The 26684-nt window shown below is 41.9% G+C and overlaps 1 long non-coding RNA gene across 2 annotated transcripts in view; it reads left to right on the top strand.

Annotated features, from left to right (window-relative positions):
* LOC147173192 (uncharacterized) overlaps positions 1–24133 on the top strand; it is a 58785-nt gene extending 34652 nt beyond the window's left edge. For both annotated transcript variants that reach the window (XR_015094773.1, XR_015094774.1), the window contains 3 exons: positions 11842–12027; positions 22470–22682; positions 22810–24133. This is a non-coding gene — a long non-coding RNA (uncharacterized LOC147173192). The remainder of the gene's footprint in view (positions 1–11841; positions 12028–22469; positions 22683–22809) is intronic.
* Positions 24134–26684: the final 2551 nt, after the last annotated feature.

Raw genomic sequence — 26684 nt, 5'->3', positions numbered from 1 at the left:
ATGTTGAGTAGAACCACAAAAAAGTCATGCCCACAAAAACACAGGAAGTCTGCCATCTTAATTTGGAGCCGCCATTTTAGGATCATTTTGGTCATTTCCAGGAGTCCCTGCAATTTTTCGAAAATTCACCCTTGGCAGTCAATTCCACTTAGCAACGCAAAATGTGGTAGTCATGTCTATGTTGAGTATAGACCTACAAAAAAATTATCATAAATCTAGGATGGCAAACACAAGGAAAGCGCACCTTTTTGGTTTGAAGCAGCCATTTTAGGATCATTTTGGTCATTTCCAGGGGTTCTTCGAATTGTTTGAAAATTCACCCCCTGAAGTCAGTTCCTCATTTAGCAACACAAAATTTGCTCGCCATGTGTATGTTGAGTATTTTCACCTGCAAAATAATTCTCATGAAGCTAGTATGGAAAAGACTAGGAAAGTCCACCATTTTGTTTGTTTTGTTTTAGTATCATTTGTGCCCAGTTCCAGGGGTCCTTTGAATTGTTTGAAAATTCCTCAGCAAAAACACAGTTTCAGTTGGCCTTGTTTTGACTTTTTTTGTCAGGTGTGCGCGGGTGAGTGTGGGTGCGCCAGCTGCGTCTGGCTGGGACAAAACGTGAGCGGTCAGGATGTTGTCATGACGTCTCGCCAGCGCGTGGCAGCCATCTTCAGCTTAGCCTCACCAAGCGTCTGTCGCCATGTCAGTCAAGTCTTGTTTACGCGCACCCCCCCTCGCAGCAGGCGTGATGCATCGTGGGTAATCGGATAAGTTGGGTTGCAGCCTCACGCTTTCCCTCCGAAACGACAACCCCGGCGTACGCTCCAGTGAAAGCCAGAGTGCACGTGTCGGGAAAGATGACACATGATCGTCCACCAATTAAAATGGCACAGCAGGGTGCCCATTGGCAATACGCATGACGAAATGTTGAGAAATCGGTGCGCTCCTTTTTATACCTTGTGGTTTACTGCATTTAAACACTCATTTCACAGCCGCTGAATTGTTGCTGCTGCCGTTATACTTATTATACCGCTTCGTAAATATACAATGCAGGCCGAACATACACACACAAAAATCTATTTAATCAGTAATATTGTATAATTCATTGTTTCACATTAATTCGGTATTACCATTCCGCATAAGTAAAATAAAAATAAAAAAATAAGATAATTATTATTCAGTTTTACCCAGCAACTGATCAATTCAATTTCCCTTATTTCTTCAGAATGCAGTGATGAACAAATAAAAAAATGAAAAAGATAAATTCTAACTAAATTCTATAAAGATCAACAACAACAAAAGCAAATTTGTAATCTGAAATATTTATCTAAATTTAACCCATAAGCATGTACTAACTAAAATGAATATATAATTTGCAAATGTCAAAAATATTGATATACAAAATAATACAAATAAACTTATGCAATACATTCCAAAAATAGATGAGAAACTGAAAAAAAGTATAAAAGTATAACAAATAAAAACATTAATCAATTAAAATTTAAAAAAAGGTTTACAATTTTAAAAATAGAAAAAAGACAAAATAGTTATTATTTAATCCAGTGATTTTATATATATATATATATATATATATATATATATATATATATATATATATATATATATATATATATATATATATATATATATATATATATATATATATATATAACCACTGGATTAAATAAATTAAGTTTTAGTAATGTTGAGAAAAATAATGAGCAAGTCCTAATTTTACACAACGGAAGCATATAACTGAGATTTCTGATCAAGTCCTTTCGGCCAACACGTGATTCCAACATAACTTTCTTGCCTTCTGAAAGCACCGCTCCGCTTGCGTTTTGCTGCCACCGCCTGCAGCCTGTGAGGCTCCAAATTAACGTAGCATTTTCCCGCATCGTCCACCCCCTACACCACCGCCCCTCCAAAAAAAGAAAAAAAAAAGTGCTGCGGGTCCAAAGTGTTGTTGACGCTCACTCCCCTTCCGTCTCTTCCGTCTTTGTCAAGGCGCAGATTAGCATTCCCGATGCTAGCGGACAGCTGCTGCTGGCAGGCCTCTTTTTCCGAGCGGCCCGGGCGGGAATCTGTCAGCCAGGCGGCGTAGCCAATGTGCTCCACACGCCCCCGCGGTGGAGTTGGGGGGGGGCCGGGGCGGAGGAGATGGTGTGGAGGCTCGGTGCACAGCAATGAGGGCAGACAGATGTAAAAGTCCACTGTGGTTTTTCACAGCCTCAGTGCTTTCCCCGCTTGCCATCATGCAGCACTCTGGCAGGGCCGCATTAATGCTGTGTGAGTGGACGCCTTCGCTCGGCGGCGGCGGCGGCGGCGGCGCCGGTCCAGCCTCATCGCGCCTGGCGTTGTTGACACGAGCAAAAATAATGAGCAAGCCTCTGCGCATGTTTTGAGAAGCCCTGACATGGGAAGTCTGCCATTTTGGTTTCAAGCGGGACATTTTAGCATCATTTTGATCATTTCTAGCGGTCCTTCAAAACATTGTGTTTTTCTTTAATAACCCCGCTCGGCTTTGATATTTTTGGCCAATTGCTGCTACCGAGTTTGAAACGCGTAAACGAGACAGATTGACGACACTGAATTGTGAACATTTTCATCACGGCGTGTGGGCAGGGTACGGTGGTGAAACGATTCGCCATAAAGCACAAGATTCACAAGAACTGTTTTACAAATTCGGGCCAAAAACTCTTGTCGCCTGTCAACATGACTTTTTGTAGACGTGCAGTGCTTGGGGCAGCCATTTTAATCTTAGTCGTAGCTTTAGTCTTCTGGACTTGGTTTCAGTCACATTTTGAAAGTGCCGTGTTTTTGTTGCTAACGATCAGAAGCACAACTGACCAAAGAAATTGTAATCATGTATTACCAAATGTCTTCATTTTTTCATAGCACTTTCAGAGTAGCACGTATGAGCGCTATGCTAGCTTACACCGAAAGAAAAGTCATTAGCATCTTTGGTAACTGCAATGTATTTTATTTCAAGTTTGGATGTTTTCTCATGTTTTGGGATGAATATTGAATGTAAACTGCCATATTGTACTGTCCAGGGTTCGGCGTGGTTTTAGATTGATTGTTGGCACAACAAAGCTAACTTTAGCTTGAAGCTAGCTCGTAGCCATTTCACACCAGTGGCATAGCAGTCATGATCAGAGGTGTCAAATTCAGCTGGTCATGAGTACTGCATGTCTCAAGAAGCCATACTTGGTTAAACGCAGGTCGTCTGACATTAAGGAGGCCATTTTAGTGCCATGTTGGCCATTTTTCAGCGTCGTACGAATTGTTTGAAAATTCACCTCCTGAAGCAACATAGAATCTGCGAGGCATGTCGAGACGCACAAACGGTCTCAGGAAGGAAGCTATGAGCTGAAGGAAACAGAAAGACTTCCATTTTGGTTAAACTAGACAATTAAGAGTCATTTGTTGTACTTTTTTGGAATTGTTTGAAATGATGGCCTTCAAAGCCACATTATGGTAGAAATATGAAATTTGGTAGCATTTTCTAACATGAGTGGTCTGCAATTTTGGGTATGTTGGCCAGTTTCAGTGGTCCTTTTGCATTGTTTAAAAAATTTAGCTCTCTGTCAATTTAACTGAGCAACATGAAACTTGGCAAGAAAGTCTAACATAAGAAGACCCACAAAAAAAAGTCTCAAAGCGGTGCCCTAACACATGAAGTCTGCCACTTATTTTTAAACCAGACAAATTGGGGTTATTTTTAGTTGCTTAAAATGTCAGCCCTCCAAGTGAGTTTAACTTGGCAACATGAAACTTGGTAAACAAGTCTAACATAAGCAGACCCACAAAAAAGTTTCAAGGAACCATGCCCTAAAAGTTACAGGCAGTCTTCTATTTTGGTGTAAAGCAGCCATTTAGTGTGTCTTTTCCAGCCACTGCCAATTAGCATGAGATTTGCTGCATTGTGTGAGAGCACCATATAATTATCTCTCATACTTTTTCCCACGATGAGCTGTCAGTTTTCACATCAAATTGCTGCGTCGCGGGGATTCGTTAGGGAGATAAACAATGATCATTTCGTGGAATAAGCGCAGTTAGATCTGTCAATCAAACTGACTGCTCACAAAATGTCGGTACGGGGGGGGGGGGGGGGAGCCATTTTGACTGGTCGTGCAAATTGGCCTCGCGGCAATATGGACACCACTGGCTAGCTTAGCAAAATATGCTAAGGCCGTCCTAATTGTCTTCCTCCAAGTCACGACACGAACGGAGAATTCACGGTTGCGTGGTATAATCCATAAATTACCATGCTAGGCTGCTACCTGTTAGCATTAGACAAACGAACACCGCTAAGATGTAAAAAAATTAAACGAATGTAAAAAAAAACAAAAAAAAACGAGGCAGCAGTCTTAATCTTAACTATCATTAAAGGCGACCAGAAGATGGAATTAACTAACCAAATTAAAGTCCTTAATTTGTACACAAAAATATGCTCAATACCGGTGCCAAAATGCTAATGTAGCAGCTTGCAACCATCGTCTGTCTTTTGTCTTTCTTATCAAAGCCTTCATTTTCAAATCTACAAAAGTGCATTCTTGACAAATATCACAAATAGTTGTCAAAATTCACCACATCAGTCATACGAAGAAGAATGAACGCAACATCCTTTGATAGCAATAAGTGCTAACATAGCTAGCTAAGCTACTGTATATATTTACTTAAGCGCTCCTTTTTGTCAAACATCAAGTAGACTTAAATGCACCACACCACACAGAAGATTGAAATCAATGTCCTTTTTTTTCTTTCTTTTATACAAAAAGCCGCTGAACAAATACTGATACAAAAAGCCAACGTATCGGTCAACATTTTTCATTCAAAAGATCCTCATCAGTCATGTGCAAATGACCCAAACACAAAATCAACATCATTTGTTTACAAAAAGCTGCTCAATACAGTACAGTGTAAAAAGCGAAGAAAAACTGCAAGTGCTGTTTGTTGTCCAACATCAGTTTAATAGGCCACAGCAGTTTTACAAGATTGGGATCAATGTGCTTTGTTTACAAAAAGCTGCTGGCTGAGGAGCTCGTCAGCCTCCTTGCGGCCGACTTTGGATTGGAGTTGACAAATGGGAGCCATTAGGTGCTCGCTGCCTTCATGAAGATGGACTCCTCTGCAAGTGACACTATGAATCATGGGGGCACATTAGGACCCCCCCCCCACCCACCCCCCTCCTAATGTCCCCCCCAATCCAACCCCAAAGGGCCCACCTAGCCAAATGCTAACAATTAATGACACTGGAAGGCGAAAAGCAGCTGCAGACTTTTGCTTAACAAACGTGCGCGTGAATCACATTGCTGCGATGTCATTGGTCGGCATACGAGTCGCTGTTGATGCGTCATTGGACCAAGTGCTTGTCAATCATTTTAGTTGAGCCACTCATTGGGCTTTTCATTCTTTTGTTTATTTTCATTTATTTAAATGTAGCGTAATTCAAGTTTGAATACATTTGAAAAAAAAAATCGCATTTTTCCCCCAAATTTATACAAGTAATTACCATTTAAAGATGGCATAACAAATATTAATTAAAATTGATTATGAAATAAAAGTACCTTTAGTAAAAAATAGACAGCAGTCATTTAGGCAAACCCAATAATTGGCCTTTCAAATAAAATTTCAATTTAATTACAAAAATGAATTATAAGGAAACTTACATTTTCAATTTGCTTTTATTAAAAGTTGTTTTTTTTAATTTAACAATAAAACATCAATCATTGTAGCAAAACTGCTTCAGAAGAACCATTAAAACAAGTCAAATTTCACATCTTTTCATTTTTTTTAAGTGTTTAAGTTAAAAAATAAAATAAAATAATGACAAAGCATTTTAAATGTAAACTGCGTAATGAGTACACTCATTATTCATTTAATAATTTGTATTCATTTCAAACTAAATTATAAACAATTTTTATTTATTAGTAAATGAATTTATTCGACATTTTAATGTAACAAAAAATAAACTTCAATCATTGCAGCAGCACCACTGATTGGTCATTACATTGTTATAAACAAAAATGTAGTTTAATTTGAAGTTGCTTTTGAAAAACTAATTGCAGAAATACACCTCGAAGTTGGTCATTTTTTTTAGGTTAATTCACATACTTAAGAACTTAAAATATAAACCTACGAATCATTATCGATCGGTCATGATGTCACCTGGTGTACGTGTGAAGCATGAAGCAAAAATATTTGTGTGTTTTTTTTTAGACGTTAGGCCAAACTCCATATTTAAATCACTAAAGCTATAATAATAAAAAGTAAGTATTGACATTGGGGCTGAGCAACTTGTGACGATGGCAGGCCCCCCAACGGCGTTTGGCGGCGCACGAGCGATAGCGGCCGGCAGGCGTTTTGTTTTCCAAGCATGTGATGACCACTCGAGATGATGAGCAGGCTCGCACTTCACACATGTGAGTCCCTGGAACCGGCAGCCCTTAAACCAGATCCAGAAAACATGCTCCTTTGGACACGGACGCGGCCAGGACAGATGGCGCCGCCGTCTTTAGGGGGGGGGGGGGACGGACGGAGACGGGATCGGATCCTTCGAACCGGCAACAACGCTACACGAATAGTCCCATCGGGCTTCGTTAACGCCACTTTTTAAATTTACGAGACTCTACTTGTAAGAGAATGTTAAGTCACTGCAAGACTTCCCACAATCAGGATTTTGGGGGCCGATCACTGACCTGCTAGATTTAAAAACAAAACAAAAAAACAATCACTGATACGGTCACAAGATGGCGCAATACGGGATCAGGCCTATAAAGGAGTCCCAATGAGCTAAATTTAGTTTTGGCCAAATCAATAAAGAGTATGAGATGCGTGCGCAGCAGTCGACCAATCGGAGGCCAGCATTTTGGGGTCATGAGCCGCTAGCATAACAACAGTTGCTATTATAGAGTTGGCGGGCATCGTTTACGGAAAATCCTGCCGATTCACCGCCTAATATTAGCTCATAATGACATCAAATTATAAAACGAGTATGAAATTGGCAAAAGGCTATTCTGCGACCGGTATGTCGGCAATTCCTCAACGTGGAATTCTACAGTAATGGAAAGATAGTAATCAATTGTTTTACTGACTTCTTTGTTGAGGACGTTTCACAAAAGGCGAATTTTTGAACACTTCAAGATTATCATGAAAACAAAACTGAATAAATGATGAAAGTTGGACTTAGTGAAGCATTATTGCCTCTGATGTGCGACCTTTGACCCCTTTTTCTATGCCGGGTCGCGTATATCTGTTGAAACAATGATTTACTGTATAACAGTAGAAGCTCATATCACGAACTTTGATCTTATTTATAATCTGAAATGTCCGTAAACTAAGGTAAAGTTTCCCATTGAAATGAACAGGAATGTGATCAATCCACGACGGACCGAAAATGAAGCTATACTTTTCATTAAAAACAATTTAGCGCTATATAGAAATAAATGAAAATACACTATTAGAAAGAAAGAAAAGACGACATCAACATAAGTTGCTAATTGTATTTTTTTTTTTTGTCAGTCTAAATTTCTTTTATTTTTTTTAGCAGTTTCTCTTTTCTTAGGAGCCATTTGGACGGTTTAGTTCTATCTTAGAAAAAGTTGCACACTTCAAAACAAAAGACAAAATGGCCGCTTCACGTTCAACAACGAGACATCAGGCAGAAGTAGTCGATCTGCGCTAAACAGATGGACGCAGGCTCTGATTAGAACCAATTAAGTCTCCCCGCCCTCGGATCTAAATAACTTTAGTGCGGCTAATGCACATATTTTACAGCTCATTAGCGGCGTGCTGATTGGCGCTCGAAGAGGAGGAGGCGGGACCGAGGTCGGGGCTACGGCATTTATTTGCATGTTGCAATATGCGGCGTGTTTAGAAACAAAATCGGCAAACACTTGAGGCCACATCTGTGACCGGCTCGGGGAACAAACAAATTGATTTCGGTCGCTCGGGCGCGAACATTTACTCGCTGACGTGTCGCGATGCCACTCGGAGCTTTTATTGGTCAATCATTTCTTTACACAGACCTGATTGGCTGGATCTGATCAGCAGATATTTGCAGTGCATTGTCCAGTAACCAGGAGGTTGCGGGTTTGAATCCCACCTTTGACTGTACATTGCAAATATGTGCATGGCCGTTACGCTAAGTGTACACCAACTGACTATCATTTCAGGAACTGGACTATCATTTCACTGAAATGATGAAATTCCATGTTAGCGTTCAGCATCAGTTGACACTTTTCAAAATAAATACGCCATTAGACATGAATTTGAACAAGGCAAGTGCTTAGAGCAATTGCCTCCAAACACGGAGAACTTGGGTTCCAACCCCGCTTGGACCACATTTTAGTCTATTCGATGGTTCGATACCAACTGCCGATCATATCAGGAAATGGATTATCATTTCTCTGGAATGATCAAATCCCACTTTTTGAAGCTGATTGCAGTTCAAGTTTTCTTTTTATTCATTTGTCATTTAACTACAATTAAAAATGTGTCATTTTTACATAATTTATCACAATTTAGCACATGCATTCAAATCTTAGCATTCAGCTTTTCAGCATTCCCACGCAATTTCTGCAGTTTTGTCTCGTTCCACTTGTTAATCAATTATATGCAAATTTTGGCTATTGCGGGCCGGCTAATTCTCGATCCCCCGCAAAACTTCGGGTCTGCTGTACGGTAAACAAACAAGTTGTTCAAATAGTTTGGCCCATCTTCTGAATCGATGACTGATCCGTAAACTCCATCACCGATCGTCTCCCAAATCCTGATTGTGCGAAGCCTATACTGATTGGTCACGATTCTATCACTGCGCATAATTTATACCTCATTAGCGACACACTGATTGGCCGTAGAAGGGGGAGGGGCGGTCCGGTGCTGATTTGCATGTTCCGATATGGACTGCCTTGCTGAAAAGAAAGTATCTTCGAACACTTGAGGCCGCATCTGTGACGAGCTCGGGGAGGTGACGCATGACTAATTAATTTTTGTGCATCACAATGAGGGTAAGAGAACCCCCAGCCACCCGAGAACCCCCAACCCCGCCTGTCCCTCCCGTCCATCTTGTGCCCAAATGTGCATCGCGGGGTGAAATGGGCAAGATGTCTGCTAATTTTATTTTGAATCTCTTTTTCTCGTGGTGGCGGCGGCGGCGGTGCGGGGGCCATCTTGTGAAACGTCCTCGCCTCTTTGATGGAAACATATTGGGGCGGAATGCGCCAGCTGTCGGCCTCCTCTTCCCCCGTCTGCCGCCATTATCCCGGGGCCCCGCCCCGCCTTATGGCCCGGCCCCGCGCTGCCAGCCAGCCGAGCCTCGGTCCAAAATCAAAAGGTGGCTCTTTTAGATTCGGGCCTCCACCCTGCATGCGTGCCCCCCCCCCCCCCGCCCCCGCCGACCCCCCCCTCTCTCGCAACCAGCCGTGCGTACAACCTTCAGAAACACGCCATCCGTGTTTGTGGCCGCCACGCGTATCATCACACGCGAGGCTTTTTGGCTCTCAGGCAGCTCGTCGTGCCTCTCATGTGACCATATGCCAACTTGTATGCGCCCCCCCCCCCCTCGCTCTTGCCCCCCTCGCCCACCGTCACCCCTTGTGACCCCCCCCTTCCTCATCCCTAAACATGAGAAATCGTGATGGAATGAGTTGTTTTTACAACCTTATGCGTCTCCCTTATGCACTTTTTTTTGCCTTGCACTTGACCACCGTTATTCGAGTCCTGCCCGTGAATAGCAAAAATTGGCGAATAATTTGAATTATTTTTGGGGGCAGGGGGTTCTTTAAAGGGGTACTTGACTTATTGAGCCATTTTCAGCAGTAAAAAGTTCATATTTTGTCCAGAATGAATCTGATAACGTCATTATTTTTCTTGTACAATTAATACCTTCAAAAATAAATGTTTCTGTGCTGAGGAAGTAGGTAACGACCAATCATGTCTCGCCTGTTTTCTGGGTTTGGTCAGCAAACTGAACCATGATTGGTTGTTACCTGCTTCCTCAGCACAGATGATGTCATCGTCAGTTAACAGCAAGTGGACATTTTTGTTTTTAAAAAATAATGAAGTTTTGAAATTCTTTTTTACTTTTTATTGCTGAAAATGCCTCAATAAGTCAAGTATCACTTTGAAGTTGTAAAAAAAAAAAAAAAAAAAAACATGGATCAATGTTAACAAACATCCACACAAAAAAGGCTGGTTGGCTCCAAAAACAAAAATGATATATTTAAAAAAATTAAATAGTGGGGGGGAAAAAGATAAATAAGAGAATCCGCGGGTTCCGAACTACAATCATTTAAAAGACAATTATTATTATTATTTTTTTTTATAAACTCAACTTTTTTTTTAGTGAGCACCTTAAAAAACTGTAACAAAGTGATGTACCCAATGTTGCACTTAAAACACAATAAATATAATAATACTAATGCCAATAACAGGAATACAATAAATAATAATTAAAAAAAATTCTCTCAATATACACGAGCTGCTTGCGCGTCATCAATCGCATTGGCTGCCGCATGTTTGAATGTAAACAATCACACATCAAACACAATTTAGCGAGAACATAACGTGCGCGTTTCGGAAAACATCAAAAACAATTTCAAATCGACGGCCGCTTAGTTAATTTTTCCGTATTTGTCAACAACAATTGAATGTCTTTCATAAAGCTAACGTTCAACTTAACTTAACTTGCCCCCAATCAGGCTTAACAAAAGAACGTTAAGTCAAAATAAAAGCAAATTCAAAGTTTGCTTCCCTCCAATCAGACTGGCAGGAAGTAGCAGCTTTTCCGCGGATTAAGTCGGGGGAATTCTCTTGACCTTTTCCCGTCAAATGTCACGCAGTTTCAAGGTGTACACGCTTAATTGGATCCAATTTACATTTTAATCTTTACTTTCCTTTACCGATTGTTGTTGTTGTTCATTAGAGGTGGGACGCCGTCATCCCGCTTCCCGGCACTGTCCTCCATCTTGCTTCCAAGGGAGCCCCCCCCCCCCCCCCCACGTTAATGAGGCTTTCCCAAGGTCCGCTCCAGTGACGCCGGGATATTAGCGGAATGATGCGCTCTTTCTCTTTCTGACCAATTCCCGGTGACATTTGCCATTAGCTCCTCGCTGAATTTAACGGCCGACAAAAGCCGAAGAAAAAGCGCAAATCATTCCCAATTAACGGGGCATCAAAGACCAGGGGGGGGGGGGGGGGGGGGACAAAGTGCGACCTAGCAGGAGACTCGACGGCCAGCGCTACGAGAAAGGTCACAAACAAAGCGGCGGCGTTTTGTTACGACTAATGAGCGCTTTCGTTAGACAAAATTAACGATTGGACGCCAGCCAAACGGTACATAAATAACACGCGCTAACACGCGCTAACATGGCAGTGATCATCGTCTTCAGCGAAACTAAATTATGTTTTCGGAAAACATTTAAGGCATTTTAGTCCCATGTTTTCAAATGCATCCGTTTGTTTTGGGATTTTTTCGTAACGTCAGACAATTTTGCATCTTCAACGAATCTGCACTACGCGTTTTTTGTCAAACAACAAAGACGTCACCAACAAACCTAGCGTGAATGTGAAAATTACAAACTATTATATCAACCAAACGTATGTTTTTTTTCCAAACAAAAGCTAGCATCACTTTTTTTCTCAAGCAAAAAATGCAATATCCAACAATCACATTCACATCTTTTTTTTTTTTTTTTTTTTTTAACTTGAACAAATGTTCTCTTTCCTGGGGGGCCCCCGGAGAATTCCCCCCGCTTGACGACGACTGTCTCCGCGACGAGGCAACCAGTCAGTCAAAGGGCACTCAGCTCGTACCCTGGTGACGAGGCTTTTTCCAATTCCAGGCGACGTCCAATAGTGACAAGCGTGTCACAGAGGAGGATGGATTCCATTAGAGAACAACTGGGACCCCCCCCCCCCCACCCGTCCCCCCCCCCCCCCCCCCCCCCCGTCATCCCCCCGCATCCCGTCTCCCATCATCCGCCTCCCCCAGAGCCCCGAGCAGCATATGACACGCAGCCCCGAGGCCGGTAAGTCAGCCTTTCATCATCCGCTACGAGACCAACGCATCAAAATCCATCACTCGCTCGCTGGCTTTTTTGCTTGAAATCATTGACTTTATTTACCTTGTTGCGGCCGTCGTAAATTGTCGTCTCGCACCCAAAATCCAACTTCACTGTTCGTTTACCGTTTAAGTCCCAAAGCAGCCCGAAAGGCTTCCTTAAATGTACTTTTGCCGAAAAAACACGTCAGTCTGAAAAAATGAAAAATCCCATTTGAGCATCGTGATCAATGGGGTGCGCTTTTGTATCGGTTGCACGAAGCGCTTGACCAAACCTCAGGTTCACTTTTTTTGAAAACACATCGGCGTGTACATGTGAGGGAAAAGTTGAAATTAACTCACTAATAGCGAAATAACTTACTGGCTTTACACCGGCCGACGGCAGAACTCGTCTTTTGGACCAATTTTAAATCCATCCGCTTGCGTCATACCAGCTGCTAGCTAGCGCTAGGCTAACAAGTTCTGGTAAGGGGGGGGGGGGGGGGGGGTAGGAAGGGCGTGTGTCAATCTAGCGATAAAGAGGACTCCAAATATTTTTTTGCCAAACATCGACTTCAAATAGTCCATTTTGTTTGATGTGGGGAAAAATGTACGTTAAACATTATCAAGACTCAAAATGGTCTTCCTCCTTCGCCCCTTAGTTTACAAAGTTTCCTATAAACCAGATTCACTTTTTTTGAAAACATATCGGCGTGTACATGTGAGGGAAAAGTTGAAATTAACTCACTAATAGCGAAATAACTTACTGGCTTTACACCGGCCGACGGCAGAACTCGTCTTTTGGACCAATTTTAAATCCATCCGCTTGCGTCATACCAGCTGCTAGCTAGCGCTAGGCTAGCAAGTTCTGGTAAAGGGGGGGTAGGAAGGGCGTGTGTCAATCTAGCGATAAAGAGGACTCCAAATATTTATTTCCAAACATCGACTTCAAATAGTCCATTTTGTTTCAAAATGGACTTCCTCCTTCGCCCCTTAGTTTTTACAAAGTTTCCTATAAACGGCTCGAATCATGTTTCGTGTCAGAATGCTAAGCGGCTAACCAACGGCTATAAAACCATAAACCATCCCGTGTTGTCTTGTTAGGAAAGGCCTCAGATGGCAGTCATTCATCCACACGCGTTACTCGTGTTGTTGATTTCCGTCCCAGCGACTCCGAAAACGTTGACGGGCCATTTTGAAAATGTGCTCCTCGCCCATCATGCGCTGAAAACATCGTCTGTCACTGAACCGATTGCACTTTGTCACCATTAATGCGGGGGCAAATGTGCGCGTGTGTGTGTGCGTGTGCGTGTGTGTGTGTGTGTGTGCGCGCTTGTGTGATTGGAACAAGCTTGATTAAAGTGAGACACGCGTGTACGCCGCCGCGGATCCCCAAAAATCAGAAATCAATGTGGCGGACTGCAATCCCAGCAGGCGGCCGGTAAACAGCCCATTAGAAATTTCCCAGCATGCTCTCTGCTCCGACGCTCCAGCAAACAGACTTTCTGCTTGACTTCTGCTAAGATGTGACGCTAAATATGTCGCGTTATACATCCGCGCCTTTCCCCGGGCGTGGGGGGGGGGGGGGGGTGCGATGTAAGAAAATGTGTTTGTCAGCATGCTTAATAAGTGCTGTGTGTGTGTGTGTGTGTGTGTGTGTGTGTGTGTGTGTGTGTGTGTGTGTGTGTGTGTGTGTGTGTGACGGTGATGTCAGGCGCGCCCCTGTCGCGTCTTCAACGAACCTAATCGGACATTTTAGTCTTCAATAAAGCTAACGCACACGTTTTGAAGACCATTTATAGTCTCTAACAAACCTTCTTTAAACCTAAAACATCAAAGACATTTTAGCTTTCGGTTGAACAAATTGTGTCTTTTTTGTAAACATCAATGACAATTTAAGGGTCTTTAAATGAAGCAAGCACGTTTTTGTAACAATTGAAAACTATTTGGAATCTCCAACAAACCTCAGATTGTACATTTTCTGTAAACATCAAAGACAATTTAGTTTTCAATTCAACTTATGTATTTATAGTTTTCGTAAGCATTGAGGACTAACAATATAATATAAATGTGTTTTTTTTCATAAACATCAAAAAACAATCTTCCGTCAACTGACCAATACGTTTTTCTGGGTAAACATCAAAGACACTTAAGTCTTTGAACTCGACGCATTTTTGCAAACATTGAAGTGCATTTGGTTTTCAACAAACCTTAGGTGCTTGTTCTCGTAAAAATCAAAGGCAATTCTTTCGATAACCTTGTGTATTTATGTAAGCATCAAAGAGCATAACATGCATGTTTTGGTAAACATCTATGATGACACGTACGTGACATTAACAGATTATCGAACATGTTTTTCATAGACATCAAATTGTTTTCCTGTGAACATCAAAGCAATCCAGTCTTCAATTAACCTTTCAAATTTTAAAATGTCGGACAATAAAGGCAATACACTTGTTTTCATACAAACCTATTTTTCATAAACGTGGCACACATCAAAGGCAATTTAGTCTTTTGGTAAACATGGAAGGCAATGAACTCTTTGATGACATTTACATTACGTTAATAGGCTGTGATGATTCTGTTTTTAAGAGACATCAAAGACCATTAAGTGTCTGATGCGCCCAACGTTCATTTTGTGTCAACTTAAAAGGACAATTCACTTTTTAAATGTTTTTGAAACATCCAAGATCCTCATCAATGGCCGTGTTTCAACAATATTAACTCCGTCACATTCAAGTTTCATCATTATTCGCATTCCTGGTGAAATCGTTGACAAAAAAGAGCTTGTTTTGCAACACGGCCCTGGCTGACCTCTTATACTCTGCTGCCACCTGCTGGCCGTTTTTTGTAATAACTACCATTGCTTTAAGCCACTTTTTCATGTCAGAAGCTGCATCAAAGCCTTTTGTAAAAATACGTTTTTGGGAGTGAAGGACAAAGTATTAAAAAAAATTATTGACACGTTTTTGGGTTCGAATGAATTCCTGTGTGTAGACCCCCCCCCCCCCCCCTAGCCAACCCCCATTGCCCAAATTTTTGGGTGCATGTCTGAAATTCCCAGGCAGCATTTTGGCCCCAGTACGTCCCCGATCGTCAACGAACCTAACGGTTTTGTTGTTTTTTTCCCCCGTAATCATTCAAAACAATTTGGAGTTTTGAATGAGTTTGGCGTGTTGCAAAAAGTAAAAGCCAGTGTTCGTCAGCACGCATAATCAGCTGGTGTCGACACAGGGGTGTCGCACCTCGCTCCTCGGGTGTCACTTCGCCGCCTCGTCTCCTTCAAGTCGATTCGCCGGAGCAACGGCGGAGACTTCGGCGCGCCCCGGCCGTCCGCTTTGGTGGTCCGCATCATCATCGCGGTAGGCGGGGCCGGGCGGCGGCGGCGGCGGCAGCTGGACCGCAGCAGATGCACGTTAAAGCCAGCGGACGTTCCCGCTCGCGTTCGTCTTCTGCCGCGCGTCCGCTCGGGTGCGCGCGGCGGCCCGGCAGGCTCCGCGAGCGGCAGCTGAGCCGCTCGCTCCGGCTCGGGGGCTGACATTTCCAGAGGTGCTAAGTCACTCGGCATCTCGTTACGCCCGCTGACAAGTCGGGAGGGGCCCCGGGGGGCCTGACGGCGGGTTATCAATAGCTCCCCCCCGCCCGCCACCTCCGCCCGCCGGAGGTGGCGAGCTCTCAAGGTGTTTACAGGGGATCGGTGGAGGTGTCAATCACGCCGGCGGACCGGCACGCTAAAGCCCTGGTGGGTGCCGGTCAGGTGCCGAGCGGGGGCGGCGGCGGGACGGGGGCGGCGCTGTTTGATGGAGGGGAAGGGCATCGGGGTGGCAGCTCGGCGGTGTCAGCGGTCAGATTGCCCAAAACCAAACTTCGTGGCGGATTTTCTTGTGACACAAGTTGCCGGCGCCCGAGGTCTCGACGGAAGCTTGATCCGCTTGTCATGTTTGTCGCATCGCGTGGCCGACAAGTCTGTCACACCAACGGCGAGTGAGCGGACGCTACGCGGGAAAGGTCACTTGACTGCTGAACTGCAAGTCGCAGGCGCGGCCGCTCGTTGCGGCGTTACGTAAACGTACGCGTTTTCGTGGACATCAAAGACAATTGGACACTTTTGGCAGTCTTGAAAAAAACAACATACGATCATTTCCTGCAAAAAATACGCAATTTTGGGGGGCAAGAAAAGGATCCAAATCCAGGAGGAGTATTTTATTATACAAGGGTTCAGAAGGGGGGAAAATTGTACCGAGGTGTTTGTTCCTTACGTTAAGTGTCTTACGTTGTTTTATTTTTATGCACCACAAATTTGTATCATCAATGACACTAAGCTAACTTGCACATTTCTTAAAAGCAAAACCATGTGTGAACATCAAAGACACATTCAGCCTTCAATGAACCTAAAGTTGTATGAAGACAATTTAGTGCTCAATGAACGTGTCTTGGTCATTACCAAACTTGTTTCTTGGCCGATTCAAAGCATTCAACATTCCCGAACTAAAGACACTTTAGCATCTTTGATGAGCCTCTTAAAAGTTTTTACCAACACAATTAAGGATGACGGGTTACGTAATCATCGAAGATGATATGAACTCTATCGAACCTAACATCGGCGTCAATCAATGACTGCATCGTTGAAGTTGCTGTACCCGTTTTTCATCAACATGATCCGTTTAGACTTCGAGACAATTCAAGTGTTCAATGCAGCAAACGCGTCTTGGTCAATACCGTGCTTGATATGATGGCGGATTTCCTTTTGACACAAGTTGCCGCCGCCCGAGGTCTCGACGGAAGCTTGCTTGATTGACTTGTCGTGTTTGTCGCATCGCTTGGCAAACAAGTCTGTCACGCAACGCGGCAGTGAGCGGACGCTACGCAGAAAAGGTCACTTGACTGCTGAACTGACAAGTTGCTGTCGAGGAAACGCAGCCGTTCGTTAAGACAATTGCTGCTTGTGCACAAGGCTAGCAAGGAAGCTAGCAAGGAAGCTAGCAAGGAAGCTAGCAAGGAAGCTAGAATTTTATTTATTTTTTAAATTAGTTTTGAAATGTATACGATTGAAGCAGTGGACAATCAAGAGGCTTCAACAAATTATTTTCAGAAACATCAAAGACAAATTTTACAGCTAATTTAACGTAAGGTGAAAATTAACACAAAATAAATTTATTGCTTACGATCCAAAATACAACATTAAGTTTGTGAAAGACACTAAGTTGTCATGTTTTTTGAGACTTGGCTTTGATGTTTAAAAAATTGACGTTAAGTTCATTGAGAATGTTTATGAGACAGTTTGTTTCATTCAAGACTCCAAATGCTCTTTGATGACTCCACGAACATGTCCATCGACTTCGTTGAAGACGAGATTGTCTTTGATGTTACAAAAAGACCTACAGAAGGTTTGTCCAAGACACTCAAAATTGAAGATACGAAAAGTTGTACTTTACGTCAACAGAATGTCAAAGTTGCCCAACTTAAGACTTGTCTTTGATATTCTGAAAATGTGTCAGGTCAGTTCATCTCTGACGTTTACAGGAAGTTGTAAATATACTAAACTGCTTTTGATATGAACAAGAAAGTGTTTCATTGGTTGAAGACCATAACACTAACAATAAGACTTGTTTACAGAATCGTGTACGTTGACGACTTTGAAATTGTCAGTTAAGTTTACAAAATGTCCCGACTAAATTTCTTTGTTGTCTCTCAAAACATGCACATTTCATTAAAGACTCTGAATTGTCTTTGATGTTTCCAAAAATAAACATGACATGAATTATTGATGTCTACAAAAAGCCGGTAATCTCGATTGGTTGTCATGACTTGACTTGTCTTTGATATCTACAAACTCGATTTTCATGTGTACAGAAACGTAACTGTCTTTGATATTCATAAGCAGTTACGTTTGTTGAAGGCCCGGGAAATTTTATTTACAAAAGAGTATCTTGAGGACCCTAACTTCCTGTTTGCACTTTTTCTGCAGCCCAATTAAGGCAGGCAACCAGTTGGTAGCCGACACTGGCGCCCTCTGGTGGTTTGCTGCCATGACGCTGCCTCGCTGACGTCGAGCCTTTTTTTTTTTTTTTTTCGTCATCTTTGGGGACGTTGTCACATTTGAAGCCTGTTTGCTCCACTTTTAGTCTGAGCAAAGCGAGACAACAGCTGTAATTTGACGCCTCCCCTTCGCTAATTCCTTTGAAGCCAACCCACCCGCATGAAGGGGGGGGGGGGGGGCTTTCTATTATGCATGTGCCGCCATTAGGCCTGTCAAGGTGGCATCGTGAATTAATCAAACCGCATCAGAGGTGACTTTGAATTTTTCCTTTTTTTTTTTTTTTTTAAAAAACACTTTTAAATCACACTCTGCAGTCCATTTGGAGCGTGGCGCTAATTATTTAAGCAGAAGTTTAGACCGTGCATTTAATGGCTCCATTTGAGAACGACTTTGTTTGTTTTTTGACTCGTCTGTTTTTGCTCCAAAAATTATCCATTCATTTTTAGGATTTATTGATTTTGTTCAGGAATGATATTGGATTCAAAATTATATATATATATATATATATATATTTGGAAAAAAAAAAAAATATATATATATATATATGTATATATATATATATATATATATTTGAAAAAAAAAATATATATATATATATATATATTTGAAAAAAAAATATATATATATATATATATATATATATATTTGAAAAAAAAACATATATATATATATATATATATATATATTTGAAAAAAAAACCATATATATATATATATTTGAAAAAAAAAATATATATATATATATATATATATATATATATATATTTGAAAATATATATATATATATATATATATTTGAAAATATATATATATATATATATATATTTGAAAATATATATATATATATATATATATATATATTTGAAAAAAAAAAAAAAATATATATATATATATATATATATATATATATATATATTGGATGCAATATGATTTGAATTGAAATACGAGGCTGACTTTATTTATTTATCTTAATTTTATTTATTTATTTATTTGTAACTTGCTTCATTTTTCTTGCCGCGTTTCCAATTTGATTGGAAAAACACGATTGACTCATCTCGATCAATATGATTTGAAGTACCGAAAGCAAATCCTGAAAACCCATCTGTGGTGTCAATTTGTTTCAACAACAATACTTGCTCGTGTCGGATCATATGAATCAGTTCAGGAACGATATCTTGCATTACGAACAGTATTTTACGATACAATTTAATCGAATGATAACTGATCAACATTTTTTTTTTTAACCAATGTTCCAATATGATTCAAGAATATTTGATTTATCAAAATATACTATTTGATTTATCAAAATATACTATTTGATTTATCAAAAGATCCAATTTGATTCAAGAGTGCCATGTGGCACATCTATGATTGAATTCATATTTTCCTTGTACTTGTTTATTCTGGTGTGTTTCCTTTTTTGATGGAGTTTCCAAGATTGATGTTTGGCTCATGAAGAACAAAAGGATTCATGAGTGCTGCGTACTTACATTGCTAACTTTTGTATTTGTGCTCTTCGGTCATTCATTTCAAAATTCAAGTCTAACCGGGTCAAAGGATTTGAAAATGTATTCCCATAACGTTCTCCGAGTTAACGACACACAATAAAAACCGCACATTCTTTTTATGTTTCGTTTCTTTTTCCGCCTCACAATCCCTCACTTCATCCACTGTGATTTTATTTGAATCTTTTTCCGTTTTTTTTATCGCTCTGGCCTTTGAATTAGCGGCACTGCGCAGCGGCCTGGTGGAACATGTCACAATTAGCGCTCGCATGCAAATATTCATCTTTTCCAAAACGTTAATTTGGAGAATGAGACTCAGCCACGTGGTAACTTTCGCCCAAAGATGTCCTCTCACAAAAAAATATGATGGGAATTAAAAAAAAAGAAAAGAGAGAGAATTTACAGGCATTTCTGTCATTGTTAGTCTTTATGAAAGGATCGTTAACACAAGAGATCATTCAAAACGTTATGGTTTGATTCAACACCGAGATTTGACTCATCTCGAAAGACACGTTTAAAGAAGGACATTTGCATAATTTAAAATGTATATGATATTTGTCTCATTTAGTTCAATTCAAAAATAGTTACTGTTCTCATCAATCAAATCGTAGCGTTCACCTCGTATCATTCTGGAAACAATTTGGAAATATGGGAAATCAATCAAATCGTTGAACATTAATCACAAGTTCAAATTTGATTCAAGTTAAAGCATTGTCAGTGAGCCAAAAATATTTATCTTGACTTCATTCACATTGTTCGAGATCAACCAGATATCAATGTTAAATATTGTTCTTAAATCAAACCTGCACCAAGACTCATCTGACATTAGAATGCATCGTTCCACATGTGCAAAACAAGATTCTTAAATCAAATTCTACACTTCTAGATGAGTCAAATATCTTTTTTTTTTATTGAATCATATTCTAGATAAGGCAAATAAATATCAGTCTTGAATTGAATCAGATCATTCTCGATGAGCCAAATATTCTTGAAGCAAATCCTATTGTTCTGTGTGAGCCAATTATCATTCTTGACTTGCGTTGCGTCATTCTAAAAAGTGTTGCTATGTAGAATTGAAACCAAAATGTTCCCGTGACATTCTGCGGCCTCGTGTTTGTCAGACATTTTTTCCTATGATCATGTCCGGCCGTGTCCTTTTTGTTACTCCCTCCCCTGGTACGACAGCCAGCCCCCCCCCCTCCCTCCCCCGCACTGGCTCCCGCTCAGAGAGCCTCGTTTTGGGGGTAACGTGAGTAACAGCTGGGTCTCCATCTCTTGTCGCGGCGCTAGCGTGAGCCACGCGGGGCTGACAGGAGTGATGCACGCCGCCTCGTCCCGCCTAATGAGCGGCGCCGTTCTCCGTCATTATGGGCCATCATTAGGAAATTAGGGGGACAGAAGGTATTTACTGTAAAGCTGCCACCTCCCGAGGAGAGATAAATAGCGGCTGATGAATGCCGCCCGTCCATTAACCTTCCCGTTTTCCCGGCGCCAGCATATGCGTACAGAACAATCATTAACAGTCAGCTTAACAATCATTAATAGTCGGCTAATTATTAAATGGCGTAACAGTCATTAATAGAGGGCACAACAATCATTAATAGTGGGAATAACAATCATTAATTTTGGCTTCACAATCATTAGTAGTTGGAATAACTGTCATTAATAAAGTGTCATTAATAGTGGGCATAACAATCATTAATTGTTGGCTAAACATTCAATATGTGGCTTAAAAATCATTATTAGTTGGCATAACAGTCATTAATAGAGGGCATAACAATCATTAATAGTGGGAATAACAATCCTTAATTTTGGCTTCACAATCATTAGTAGTTGGAATAACTGTCATTAATAAAGTGTCATTAATAGTGGGCATAACAGTCATTAATTGTTGGCTAAACATTCAATATGTGGCTTAAAAATCATTAATAGAGGGCATAACAATCATTAATTCATTAATAGTGGGCATACCAATCATTAATAGTGGGAATAACAATCATTAGTAGTTGGAATAACCGTCATTAATAAAGGACATAACAATCATTAATATTTGGTATAACAATCATTAATTGTTGATTTAATAATCATTAGTAGTTGGCACAACAATTACCAGTAGAGGGCACAACAATCATTGTGTGGCTTAACAATCATTATTAATTGGCATAGTAGTCATTAATAGAGGGCATAACAATCATGAATTGTGGGCATAACAATCACCAGTAAAGTGCAAAACAATCATTAATAGTGTGCATAACAATCATTAATTGCTGGCTAAACAATCATTGTGTGGCTTAACAATCATTAATAAGAGGGCCTAAATATCATTAAATGATCGCTTAAATGATCTTTGTGCAGTTTGTCACTTTTTTACTCGCCACCTCTAACCCAAAGCGTAACTGCAGCATCTGTGTCAGGCTTTTTTATGGTGTACGTGCGCAATCTTAAGTGCATGCCACATGTCCGCTACGCCGCAGGGACGCGTAGGATGTCACCCCTCCACCACTCTGCCCTTCCCCTCCCTCAAAAAACTGGGAGTGTGAGGGTCCGCACACTCTACTATAAAGGGAAGATCAAATCTGATAGGTGCAGTCAGAGTAAAACAGTCAGGGCCCTTTGTACTCATCTGGGCATTGGTGGAAGGAACATGCATGATGTCGAAAAATTTCCTTTTTAAACGGCACAATGCACCTTTAACAATCATTAGTAGTGGGCATAACAATCATTAATTGTTGGCTAAACAGTCATTAATAAATATCATTTATTGTCATGTTTTTTTTTTGTTTTTCTTTTCTTTTCTCTCTCTCTCTATATATATATATATATATATATATATATATATTTTTTTTTTTATTATTATTATTTTTTTCCTTTATTGTCATGTTAACAGCGAGGTCGCCAGGCATCACCTTCACCATTGAGGTGGAAAACAAAAAAGGTGGAGAAATCTTCCTTGAGGAGCGCCGACATCGCTCTGCCACGGTCGCCTCCGAGTGCACCGTGGCCGGCCTCACATCTGCCGACGCACCGCAGAATTTCAACGGCGCCAACACAACAAAGTTGATGGAAACTCACAAGCTTCATTCAAGAAAACCTACGTTAGGTATGTTGAACACGCAACATTTTCACACGCACACAAAAAAAGTATGGTCCGCTTCATTGGAGACATTTTCTTCAATGTTGACAAAACTCACGTGCAAGCTTCCCTGAAGTCTGTTTTTTTTCAACAGAGCTATTCCCGAACATATTCTTCACACCTTTGCCCAAACTCGATCACCTGTCTCACGCGCTCACGCACACACACAATCTCACTCACAAGACTTCCCGGGTATCCTTGGAAGTCGCGCTTGGAAAGGGAAAAACCAAGATGTCCCCTCCGGCCAGTGTCCATCTTGCGACTCCTAATTGATTTGAAGGCTGCGAGGTGAAGTTGCACAGAATGCAGTACGCAGCAGCCCCTTCTCGGTAACGCCCCCCCGCCCCCCCCCAACCTCCAACTAACAAAAACACCCACGCCAATGCACCGCGGCAATTAGCGCTTGTGCTAATGACGACAATTTGAGGCATAATTGTGAAACCGCTACTTATGCGTGCGCTCTGTCAATTAGCGCATTAGCATGGGCCACAGCTGCAGCCTGCCCACGTGCTAATGTGCGCGCGTGTGTCTTTGATGCGGACAGGAGCCGCACATTGGGACGTGTCAAAGACGTGAAATAATCTTGTAATGCGTACAAGAAACACTTTATTGAACACTACCTTGTCTTTGATGTTTGAACTAGTCTTTGAGGTTTCTAAAAGGAATGTAAATTGGCCTTGAATTGTGTAGCACTTTTCTACTTTCCAAGCACTCAAAGCGCTCGTTAGTTGCGTTTAAGACGTCTAAATTGTCTTTGCTTACCTCAAATTTGGGCTCACTAACATATCTTTGGGGGGAAAATAGCTGCATTTAAGACTGGAAATTATGTTTGTTTACAAATAATCGATATTAGATTCAGCAAACATTACATTGTCTTGGATTTTTACAATGAAATGTTAATTGAACACTGTACGTGTCTTTGATGTGCACATAAAACTTGCATTGGAACTGTTGGAGACCTGTCTTTGATATGCATGCAAAATCTGAGGCTTGAGTCTTTAAATGATCTTTGATGTTTATCCAAATGACCTTCACTAAAGATTTGTCTTTGAGGCTCTGAGTGCATAAAGACAATAAATGTATTTGATGTAAAGACTGAAAATGGTGGTTAAGATAGTTAAATTAATGTTACGTAGACTCATAGGACACTCGTCTTTGATGTTTACAAAATTGGAGCTGCGTGAAAGACAAAAAGGGTCTTTGCCTACAGAAAATGTACATAAAAAAAATCCCTTTTATGTTTATAAAAAAATATTGTTTAACACTGTTGTCTTTGATGTTTAAAAAATTATGTTCCGTTCACTTTGAGGTTTAGCAAAAATGTGGTACGTGAAAGACACTAAAATGCTTTATTTGTTGCTTAGAGGGGAAAAAATTGCAAATTTTTATTTATTTATTTAATTTAAATAAGTTATGCTCGCTGAGATGAAGACATTTCATCGTCTGTGATGTTAATGAGGAAAAAAAAAATGTTGGGATGTGCTGTCAACTGAAAATAGAATTTCATGTTGATGCGTTTGCATGCGCAGTTGACCATGCGTGTGTCTGCAACGTTCGCCCCACGAAATCCTCACATATTTCAAAAGAATAAAAGTAAATACGAGTGCAAAAGTTGCGAGAGGCAGATTGTCTCGGCGTGTTTGCATGAAACATTTTGTCTTTGCCGTCGTGATCCTCCAGAGGTGACTTTGTTTAGTTCTTAGCCGCGTGCGTGACATCATGGCTGACACTGTGTGTGTGGCCTTGGAAGGAGGGGGGGGGGGGCACTGTAGACGCCCCCCATGGAGAACAGTCGACGTGTCACCTTGGCGTCTTTGTCCTCCAGAGACGACCGGCCAGTTGTTTTCATCTCATGGTTAAAGCCCTGGAATTCACGATAACCACAAAAACTGCACAATCAATCCGGCGAGTCCACACGCAGAAAGTCCAAGCAGAAGGTTTTGCGCGGCGGCGATACTTCGAGATCAAACCTGGCCTTTGGTGGAGCAAAGCATCACGTGACCGGTAGCATCTGTTGTCGTCTCATCGCCGTCGCCGTGGCGACCGTCGTGGTCGTCAAGATGTTTCCTCATCTCCGCCGCTAATGTCTCGCGGAGGGCGGCCATCTGCTTTTGACGGGACGGGAGGCATTTCGTCCTTGTCCCGGTCGGATGATGTAAGACGAAGTCAAGCGATCGGGAGGCCGGCGCCCCCCCCTGTGAGTCCCAGGTGTCCTCACAGCTGAGCAGATGTGGCGTGATGGGGGCAGGTGAGGGGTGCGTCTTGGTGCACCCCCACTTTCCTGACCCCACCTTTTTTTTTTTTCTTCCATTCCAGCCAGACAACTGCCGCCCCTCCCATCAGTCCCACCTGGGACCAGCGCTTACCTGACCGCTTCTTAACCCCTGCCCCCCCCCCCCCCCCCGGCAGCCCTCTGACCTGCCCCACCTGCTCCACACGAGTCCATTACTTGTGTCTCCTTTCCTTGCCCGTCTGGCTCTCTTTTGCATCTCCTCCCTCGCTCGCCCTTCCTGGTATAGCCGCACCCCTTTCCTCACCTCTCTCTTTCCCAACTGCCGCCCCTCCCACACGGGCCAACCACTTACCTGACCCATCTCTCTCCCACCTGGACATCCGCCCCCCCTGCCAACTGCCCTCACCTCTTCCCTTACCCGTCTCTCTCTTCTTCATCAACACACGCGCCATTCGGTCCAAAGGGGTCGGCACCCTATATCTTTTTTTTTTTTTTTTTTCATGTGTGTGCGCGCGTGTGTGTGTGTATATGTGTGTGTGTACGTGCGAGTTTGTGCTATTTAATTCACCTGAAAGCTGTCATAAATCTTCGACCCTTCACCTTAACTGGATACTGCAGTGTCCCGCCAGAGTCGTAAAGTTGGCAGGAGACCAGGGAAAGGATTAGGGAAACCTCAAGAGACCAGAGGAAAGACTGAAGGAAGGAAGGATAGACAGATAAAGCAGAGTATTTGACAATGGGCCCCTATTTTGGGGTATTTTGGGGACCTGGAGACCCAGGATCGGATTTGTTTACCCACCCAATTTTTTTTAATTTTTTTATTTTGGGTTAACGGGCTCCCGATCCCACTCTTTTCCCACCCTTTCCCAACTACCCCAACCTGCCTCAAGTAACACCGCCACTAGCTTGACATATCCGGTCCGTTGCAACCTGCCCCATCAGGTGGGCCCCACCCTTTTCTACACTGACAACTGATGACTCTCTCATCGACCTGACTCTTTTTTTCTTTTTCTTTTTTTCTCCCGCCCCACCTTGCCCCGCCCCTCCTTGGCCCGTCCTCTCCGCTGCATGTGGCGCGGGCCGCCCACTGCTTCCTTTGACAAGCCAAGCTGTCGGCTGACCGCTTCATTTGTGATGCTGGCAGCCGCTACGTGCGCGCGCACACTCGCGCGTAGCGGGTTGACGGGAACGCCATCCAAGAGGATGCGCCGCTTCCAAGTGACCAAACACAGGCTGCTCCCCGAGTGTTTGCTTCATCTCGTCTTTGTTGTCTGGAGGTCTTGTGGCGTGTTTGTCTTCATCATCTTCTTCTTTATTGTTCTCCGCGATTGTCTCATTGCCTTCTTGGCGGCCATCTTGACTTGACTTAAGCCGCCGCTGTCGTCCTTCTGACGTTCCTCGCGCACGTTTAACCCCCCCCCCCAACCAAATGTCCATTTCTATGGAAATGTGGTGGGAGAAAAAGCGGAATTTCTTCGACTACTTACGTACTCTACCCTAAATAGATAATACAAATAAGTCTATTTAGTGTTGGGTTTTATCATATTAATTATTAAATTGTCAGTTGTATAACGACATTCTGGAATAGCTGGAGTTGTGACGTGGGTTACAAATATATATTTCAACCCATGTTAGTAACGCAACCCTTAGTTATTGATCTGAAAGAAATATTTTAGCATGTTTTTGTATTGTTTTCAAAAGATGTATGAAGAAATACATTTCAAATAAAATATGGA

The sequence above is a fragment of the Leptonotus elevatus genome, chromosome 5 (genome assembly GCF_054856555.1).
Source record: "Leptonotus elevatus isolate MCC_2025b chromosome 5, RoL_Lele_1.0, whole genome shotgun sequence".
Lineage (NCBI taxonomy): Eukaryota > Metazoa > Chordata > Actinopteri > Syngnathiformes > Syngnathidae > Leptonotus > Leptonotus elevatus.
This window is presented reverse-complemented; position numbering and strand designations above follow the sequence as displayed.